This window comes from Taeniopygia guttata, chromosome 11 (genome assembly GCF_048771995.1).
Source record: "Taeniopygia guttata chromosome 11, bTaeGut7.mat, whole genome shotgun sequence".
In the NCBI taxonomy this organism is placed as follows: domain Eukaryota; kingdom Metazoa; phylum Chordata; class Aves; order Passeriformes; family Estrildidae; genus Taeniopygia; species Taeniopygia guttata.
Window position 1 is genome coordinate 16,619,071 of NC_133036.1, and position 9,802 is coordinate 16,628,872.

The following is a 9,802-nucleotide window of genomic DNA, read 5'->3' on the forward strand; positions in this document are numbered from 1 at the left end:
ACACTGTCTCTGGCAGCAGGAGCCCTCTCTCTCTGTTTGGATCTCCCACTGGATCACAGCTTCCTCTGGCACCCACCCGCTCTGACGTGAGCACTTTTCCCGCAGGCTGCCAGTGGATCTCTGCATTCTCTGTGGACTTCATGCATTACAGGGGGAAAGTTGTTTTACCATGGTCCTTATCATGGCTGGCAAAGGAATCTTGGCTCAGATGCTTGAAAACCTCCTCCCCTCTTTCATTCCCACTGACCTCGGTGGTGCCATGTTTTCCTTCACATGCCCTCACTTCCCCCTCTTCTCTGACTAGAAGAAAAACTGCTGCTTGTAGGCGCCACTGTCAACAAGTTCCACCAATTCAAAGATTCTCTCAGCATCTGGCAGCACTGAGAAGTTGATCTCATCTAGGTTCCACATTGGGGAATCATGCTTCTGCTGCTGGCGGGGTGGCCTTGCTGCCATCTCACAGACAGTGGTGGCCGCCACAGCGCTGGCACTGTGTAACACCTCTCTTCATGCAGTGTGCTGGGAAGGGGAAGCCACCACTGCCCTGCCTTTTTCACCCACAACATGGCTGGGGAGGGGTGGCCAGGCAGGCAAGGCTTGTTAGCATTCAGGAACACACATAACCACAGGCTATGATTATCTGCAGGTACTTTTATTGAGAGCTCTGGGAATCAGGGGTACAGACCCAAATCTGACTCCGACATGGCTTTCGAGCTGAACATATTTTATATTCTATCATATAACTTACATATTAATTATTAAACTTATATTGTTCTATTGTATACATTGACTTTATTCAAGCACGAGTTTCTTGTGATCTTTCTTAGGCCCCTGACCACAGTTTCTCATGATTATTCTTACAATTAAACAGTAATTATATTTAATTACTAAACAATCATCACATCTAACAATTATATAATTGATCATGTACTAGCTACACAGGTGCAGTTCTAGTAAGGTACATGGCCTTCATGTACCTAGGGTATTTATTTTTTTCAGGGCCTACTAAGCTTAATTTTCCTTTTAACCCTAAATCCCCATGATTTTAAACCTCTTTTACTATCAGGCTCACCATGGGCCACGCCAGGATGGCGGCAGCCACAGCACATTGGCACAGGGTGCATTGGCATGGCAGCGGTGACCCACCTTGGGGAGAAGAACTATGCATGTGCTCTTTTGATTTTCTTCTTAAATGTGTCATCACAGAGGCATTGCCAGCCTCTCTAACTGGGCCAGCAGCGTGTCCATCTTCAGAGCCATCAGAGATTGGCTCTGTCAGACATGGTGGAAGCTTCCAGCAGCTTCTCACAGAAACTACCCCTGTGGCCCCCACCACTACCAAAAATGAGGCTGTGCCAAACCAACACAAAGCCTGTGAGTTTTGCACCACAGCAGAATTTTGAAGGGTGCGTGCTTTGTCAAGGTGGACCCCACTGGTACAAAATTAAAGGGGATGTTAAAAGGAAACAGCTTTTATAAGTGTTAAAGCCATGACAGGGCAGAAATATGCAAATTAAAAATTTAAAAGACAAAAAAAAACTGTCTTTAAGAAAAATGCAAGAAGTAAAGTAAAAAATACATAAAAATAAGACATAAAATAGAAAAGACATAAAGTAGAAAAGACAACCCCTTTTCAGGTATCATAGTATATATTCTCTCAGCCATTTTCTGATTAGAGGAAAAGACTATCATTAAAAATAAATTACAAAAGTAGTTTTTTACTTATGTTTTTTTTTCCCTACACAATAATTTCTGAATTTCCCACTGTGAGTACATGATTAGTCAGTCCCTATTTACTCAAACTCTGTGAGCTTGCAGAACACTATTCAGGGAAAGGAGGGCTGACAGAAAATCCTTTTAAATCAACACACATTGTGGAGTACCTCAACACTGCTGTCAGAATTAGAGTACTCAGAATTTTGCTAAGTAGAAAAGGAGCCTCCCAAAAGTTCTTCTGCACTTGGACAGAGGGGCAAACCATGTGGTATCTGACAGCATCACTTCTATAACGATGGTCATATAAAGGTCCATTTTATTTAGAATACTCTGTACCTCTTTTACAATTTAGTTTTATACCTTGCATCCACAGATTTGAAAGATTCCTGATGAAGAGAGCCCCTGGAGAGGAACAGCAGCTATGAAGGTGGACACTGAGAGTTCTAAGCTTCACACAAGGAAGATCCTGGAGCTCAAGGTTTAGGAGTACAGATGTGAACCACACTGGAACCTGCCAGCTTCAGCTGTCAATTCATGTAATTTAATCTTCAGGGACACCACATTTTGTCATCTGGCACCATGTAACATCTCCCTTGGGGTCTGGGGCTCTTGCCAACCCACTGACATTATAATTAACATTCACAAAGCTTTACTTGCCCTTCAGACCTGCTGTTACCTCTCCCTGACTCAGTGCAACATGCCTAGACACAAGTTAGGGAATGTAAAACAGTTCTGGGAGAAAAGATTTTTTTTTTCTTTAACTGATACTCTGGGTTAAAACAAATATTTCAATTTTGTCTGCAAATATTAATTTGGTATTCTTCACATCAAGATATTTAGAGGCTTCTGAGGTAACACAGGCAAGCTGTCTGGGGCTTAAACTGATATGAATGTTCAAGTTCCCAATATTTTCCTTGATGTATTTTATTCATGTCAAAAAATATGTTCTGAAAATAAATTATTAAAGGGGGTGGGTGTAGACACTTTAAAAGTTGTTTTGCACCTCCATCTACAAAAAATTGGTTACAGTTCATTAGGATTATGGTTTGCTAGGAGAAAGGAACAAAGATTCATCCCTGGAAGTGTCCAAGGCCAGGTTGGATGGGGCTTGGAGCACCCTGGGATAGTGGAAGGTGTGGGACAGGATGAAGGGGTGGGACTGGATGAGCTTTCAGGTTCCTTCCAACCCAAACCATTCTGCAATTCTGGGATCTCTGCAATATGGCAAGCAACATTTTGGTGCTTTTTTGTTTTATATATATATATATATATATTTTTTTTTTTTTTTTTTTTAATTGCACTCTGGTAAACTGAGCTCTGTGCTGTTTGTTTCTCTCCCTTTGGGGTGACGGCTTTTCTGCCTGAGGCTCCATTGTCCAGTTAAACTTGTGCAGGGGGATGGGCAGAGGCCCCTCGCAAAGGAAAAAACCTTCTGGACTTACTACAACTGGTTAATGCCCAGGAAGGGCAACAGAAAAAAATGCTTATGCAAACATATGTACAATTTATATTGTCCAGCTCAGTATTCCATAATTAAGATGTAAAAAATATAAATGCATATTTATTTTCTTTAATGTACTTCTCTGGCTGTATGATTTATTGCCCAGACATTAATTACTTGCTCGAATCCTATTTTCCACTCCCCGTCTCCTCACCTCCAGTATCTCTAGCACATTATTTTTGTATTTCTTTAGGGATTTAGATCATATCAAGTGATAGCCATGAGCATTTAACAGGAACACCAGTGATTTCAGCTGCAGGACTCTTTGCATGAATGAACTGCAAACTGAGTTTTAGAACTGTGAGCAAGATGTCTAAAGTAATTTTAAATAGCTCCCACTTACATAGCTGAAAAGATCTGAGGAGCTGTTTATTTTCTGAGGGCATTTTGAAGTTCTGATATTCAGGAATTCAGAATGCAAACAGTTTTCATATAAGCCCTGAATTTAATTAGAGATTATTAGAAAAATTGAAAGGCCTTGCAATAGAGAAGTAATTGACCTGTTCTATTCAAATGAAGAACACTTCTGTACAGTTTAATAAAAAGCATCTGTCATACAGATTATGTCCTACACATTGTGGGAATTCTGTCACCACAGACAATGCAGATTAATTGTAATAAACAAAAATTGCCACTAAAGCTCTCAGCTTATGTCATTTAATATTGTGTGAATAAATTTCAGTTTTTAATAGTATGAAACAGTAAGAGCATAATAAATCAAATACCTAAGTCCTTTGAGAATTTTTGCATAATTTACCAAAACAAATTGATTTTTACAGTAAAGCTACTAATTTACATGGGGAAGAATGGTTTTCCTAGTGTGATGAATTTAATTTCAATTTCCCTGTTTGCATGAATTCACTCAAGTAATTCATCACTGTCAGAATTAAAGTACAACCATGTTTTAGTTGAGCAGGCACATAACCTACACCTGGATGACAATAAAGTGTCTTTCAAAGGGAGGATGTGAAATTTAGTGAAAATCATTGGAAAGACCATGCTACCAGTCAGAAATATAAACAATAAGATGCTGTACAGAAATATAAAGTATTTGGAGAATTTTATCCATAGATTGGTTGTCAACTTTTCATTTCTGAGGTCTATTATTTCTGATAATTTATAAGCTTTTGTTCTACAATGGGATATTTTATTATAAGGAATAAATGTGTAATTGAGAGTTTGTAAAATGAGTAGGTTTAAATTAGGACAGAATGAACTTTCTCTTCTGATTTTTAAAATGAGTCATCCATCCAAACACTTACAACATGCATAATATGGGGATAAATTCTATTTTTCAGTCAGTTCAAGTTGGTTCATCTTGGGACTGAAAAGTAAAACAATACTACTGGCAACCCAAATGTGAAAGGAATGAATTTGCAGCTTTATGTCCATGGTTTAGCATAAAATAATCCAGTGGCTGCTGGAAACCCAGAGTGGGTGGGTTTAGAGATCTGGAAAGCAGTGCAAGGATGTGTTTTCCATGCCTGCTCTCTTTGGAAAGTGCAGCTCTCAGGCAGGAGGCTCCTTCCCTGAGGTTAGTCAGGACTCAGTCAGATTTGTGCAAAAATTCCATCCTTCCCACAGAGCAGGGCAGGGGAAAAACTATCCAGAATTGTTCCTTGTTCAGTCAAGAAAGCCTTGATATACTCACATGCCTTTTTTTCTCAGATATCAAACCAAATAGAAAGCTGCAGGAATCCAGGACAGAAAGCACAGTAGCTAAAAATGGACCATTTTTCCCCCATCATAGGCAGCATCAGATCCAGTGTTCACTAACAAACATAGCTGTCGCTATAGGACACGAGAAAGCAAACGCGAGCCAATTGCTACCTTGCAAGGCAAAAAAGAGAGCGTTTATTTTCTGACTCCAACTTTTATACTTCTCCAAAGGTGACAGTGGATTGGAGAGTGAACGGGCCACCTCTCCAAAGACATTGGACAAAGCACTAGTACATCAAGTCTCTCCACCCCCATGGAGGAATGCAAAACAATACATTATTTACAGAAACTGTGTGGGAAAGTTTCCTAATAGAATGTAAATTCAGAAGGCTTAAGAAAACTCAAGAATCAGGGCGACATCTCACCCTTTTTAGTTTAAAAGAAAAGGAAAAATGAATAAGGTTCAGTGTCTGTTCGTGGAGGAATCATCAGAGTGATCACCCACCGTCATCTTCAACTGAGTCATCACTCGATGATCCATCCATTTGATGACTTTCAGTTTGGTCACGGCTTCTATGTTGCCCGTTTGTCAGATTCTGTCTCTGCGGTTGCAGATCAGGACGAACACACCTTGAAGGTACCCAGTGTACCCCAGTATCTGTGGATACACAAGCATACCCGCGCCCCGAAGCGATAAGGTCATAGGGACCTTCCCATTGTTTAGTGACTAAATTCCGCACTCGAACTTTTGCTCGAGGCTGATGTGCCTCGTCTGCAGCTTGCAATGAGAGATGATGATTTAAAATGACAGGGTTGTTTGAATTCTGCTGCACTGTAAGATGATTGATGGTGTACAATGCTTTCTCCAACCGACTGTGCGGGGTCTCACCCTGCATTCCCCGTTTTTGTTTTTGAAGAACCCGCTTCAGAGTACCATGAGCGCGTTCTACAATAGCTTGGCCGGTTGGAGAATGGGGGATACCAAACTTGTGTGACACACCCCACAACTGTAGGAACTGCCGCACCTGCTGCGATGCATAAGCAGGACCATTGTCAGTTTTCACAGCAGAAGGTATGCCTAGAACGGCAAAGGCCTGCCTCCAGTGGGCAATGACATCACGAGCCTTTTCTCCAGTGTGAGCGGAAGCCCACATCGCAGAGGAGAACGTGTCCACCGTGACATGCACATACTTGAGCCGGCCAAACTCGGCAATCTGGGTGACATCAGTCTGCCAAAGCTCCAAGGCCCTAAGGCCTCTAGGGTTTACCCCTGCTGGTAAAGGCGGAGCAAGTGCATGGCAGTCGTCACAGGACTCAACAATGCTACGAGCCTCTGTTGGCGTTAGCTGAAACTGCTTCTGCAGAGTATGTGCATTCTGATGGAAAAACCCATGTGATGCCTTGGCCTGTGCGAGTGTATCAGGCTGGGGTGCTACCCACGCCGGATTAGCCAACTTGTCAGCCCTCGCGTTACCTTCTGCTACAAACCCTGGTAAATTGGTGTGACTTCTCACATGCAGAACGTAAAACGGATGAACCCGGGCCTGAATAGCACACCACAAGGTCCTCAGTAAATGAAACAAGGCAGGGTTACTGACCTCCTTCAAAACTGAGTGACCCAACCGCTGTGCGATATCAGCCACATAGGCAGAATCCGTGACCAAATTGAAAGGTTCCTGGGAAAATCTCTCAAATGCCATAACAGCGGCCCTCAACTCAACCACTTGGGCCGACCCATCCTGATGACCTTTCAGAACCTTCCACTCAGATCCGTCCTTCCAAGTAACAATGGCCTTTCCTGTTTTCCCCGAACCGTCAGTAAAGACGGTGGGTCCTTGCACAGGTTCCTGACTATTTTTGGGCCGCAAAGAGATCTGCATAGATTTTGCCACCTGCAGTAGCTTGTGGCTGGGCAAATGATAAGTGATCTGCCCTGAAAAGTTTTCTAGAGCACATTGCAGGGACACACAGTGTGCAAAGCTCCAGTCAAAGTCCTCCCGGGATATCGGGAGTATGATCTTTGCAGGATCCGCACCCATCAATTGCAAACACCGTTGCCGGCATTTCATTATCAACCGAGCAATCAACTCAGCCAATGTCGTTGCCGTCTTCTGCGGCTGATGGGGCAGGAAAACCCATTCCAAGATGTGCAAGGGATCGGACCATTTGTCACTCCATTGACCAATGATACCTGTGGGATGCGAATCTGGAGTGGTAACGAACACAGCGACATCAACGGAAAGATCAATGCGATAAACCTGACGGGCAGAAACAGCCTGCTGAACCTCCTCCAGCACCTGACGTGCCTCAGGGGTCAATGTGCGAGGTGATTTTAAATCAGAGTCTCCTTTCAACAGATCATACACAGGAGACAGTTGTGCATCGGTTAGTCCCAAGTATGGACGTAACCAGGTGATGACACCCATCAGTTTTTGAACATCATTCAGTGTCTTCACCGAGTGTGCAAATTGCACCTCCTGGTGTTGGATTGTCCGTTCCAGAATTTTGACCCCCAAATACTTCCAAGGAGGTTGCTGTTGAACCTTTTCTGGAGCCACCTGCAGCCCATGAGCATGCAAAGCATCGAGCAACCGAGGCTGAATCCTCAGCAGCTCATCCTGAGTGGACGCAGCCACCAAGATGTCGTCCATATAATGATACAGACGTGCATCAGGAAACTGCTTGCGAACTCCAGACAAGGCACGGGCCACATACCATTGGCATATGACCGGGGAATTGCGCATCCCCTGTGGCAGAACTTTCCATTGATATCGCTGTGCAGGCTCATCATTGTCAATTGCTGGCACCGTGAAGGCAAATTTCGGTCTGTCATCGGGATGCAAAGGAATTGTAAAGAAACAATCCTTCAAATCCACGATGAAGATCGGCCAGCCTGCAGGAAGCATGGTAGGCGATGGCATGCCCGCCTGCAATGTTCCCATGCCTTCCATGACAGCATTGACCTTCCGGAGGTCCTGTAACAACCTCCATTTCCCAGACTTCTTTTTGATGCAGAAAACAGGGGTGTTCCAGGGACTGTTAGAAGGCTCCAGACGACCCTGGTCCAGCTGCTCCTGCACCAATTTCCGAAGGGCGATCAGTTTATCTTGAGGGAGGGGCCACTGGTTTTCCCAAACAGGTGTATCCACCAGCCACCGTATAGGAGGCGTAGGACACTCTGCGCCCTTCGCTGCAGTGGCCCCCATCAAAAACCCGTCCCAATGCGCACCCCCCACGCAGATAGAACATCCCTCCCCCAGAGGTTAGCAGGAGAAGAAGTAACATAAGGCCTAATCCAGGCCGTCTGTCCCTCTGGGTTTGTGACCAGCACAGGCCGTTGGCTCACATAACACCGTGCTGTTCCCCCCAGGCCCGCAACAGACGTCTCCGCTGGATCCAGGGGCCAGTCCGGAGGCCAGGCGGCAAGGGAGAGAACCGTGACATCAGCGCCGCTGTCAAGAAGCCCGCGCAGGCGGATCTCTGACGGTGTTGCATCAGGGATGGAGAGGGTACACAGCATCTCGGGACGGTCTTTGGTCAGGACAGCAGTCCAGTGAACTTGAGGCGGCCCAGTGGATCCAAAACCGCCATCACCTCGCAACCGGTCAGTCGTCCTGCGCACAGAAGACTTAAAAGGCACAAGTTGAGCAAGCCGTGTCCCTTTTGGGATCGTAACAGGGGGTGTGGGTGTGGAAACCATTGCACAAATCTGCCCTGTGAAGTCTGCATCAATGAGACCCAGGTGCACAATGACGCCCTGAAGGGTGGCACTAGACCTCCCCATGAGGAAGGCGCTCATGCCTTCACCCAAGGGACCAAAGGCGTCCAGGGGAACCTTGTGCACCTTGCAAGAGTCTAACACGACTGTTGCTGCTGTGCAGACATCCACACCTGCTGACCCGCGGGTGCTGGCGACAAGCTGGCCGAGCAGACCTCCATGGGCTCTGGGGTCTGGAGAGGAACTTGTGTCTGAGCGCGCCCCCCCTTCGCGCTCCGCTTCCCGTTTCCCGGGCCCGGGAGTGCTTGGCCATTAACATGAACCGTCGCCTTGCAAACCTCTGCAGGATGGCCTGGCCTTCCACACCGGCCACAAACATACGAGGGAAATTTTCCTTTCTGTGCTTTCTTCCCCCGTTTGGTGCTCGCCTGAGCAGCACCCCGGGGCTGCTGCCAGCCCTGCGGTGCTGCCCAGACCGGCTGCGCAGCAGCAGCCCAAGCATCCGCCTTCCGAACCGAGGGGCCTAGGTCTGCACAGGCCGCTGCCATCTGTGAAAGTGTAGCCCCTTCAGGAAGAGCCTGTATGATTCTCTTGCATTCTGCGTTGCAGTGGATCCTAGCAAATCTCGCAAGGACCATTCGCCTTAGCTCAGGTTCTACCACCTGCCGCTCCACCGAGGCAGTCAACCTCGATGCAAAGTGCATGAATGACTCATCGGCCCTTTGAACAACAGTCAGAAAGGGTTCCATCGGGGCAGCCATTTCTAAGGCCTGGATCACAGCTGCTAAGCCTAACGTCCTGCACTGCTCAAGCACGAGAGGATTGTATCCCGCCTGCCCCTGAGGATCAACATAATTACCTGTGCCCATCAACATGTCGGCGGTAGCTACACGTCTGGGATCCTGCTGCCCCCGCGTAGCATTCTTCCGTACTGCACCGGCCACTAAAGCGGCCCACTTGTCCTCAAACACGTCAAATTCCACAGGGTCAAAAAGAGCCTGAGCCACAGAACGAATATCGAAAGGCGTCAGCAGGTTAGCAGCAAGTAATCGGATCGTCTGCATAACCTCAGCAGACCCAACACCATACTGTGCAACGGTGTCTTGGATTTCCTTCAACACCTTAAATGAAAAAGGCTCATGAGTGTTATGAGTAACACCCCTAAGCACAGGGAAAGCCTGAGGACCTCCTGGTAAGGCTGCATTATC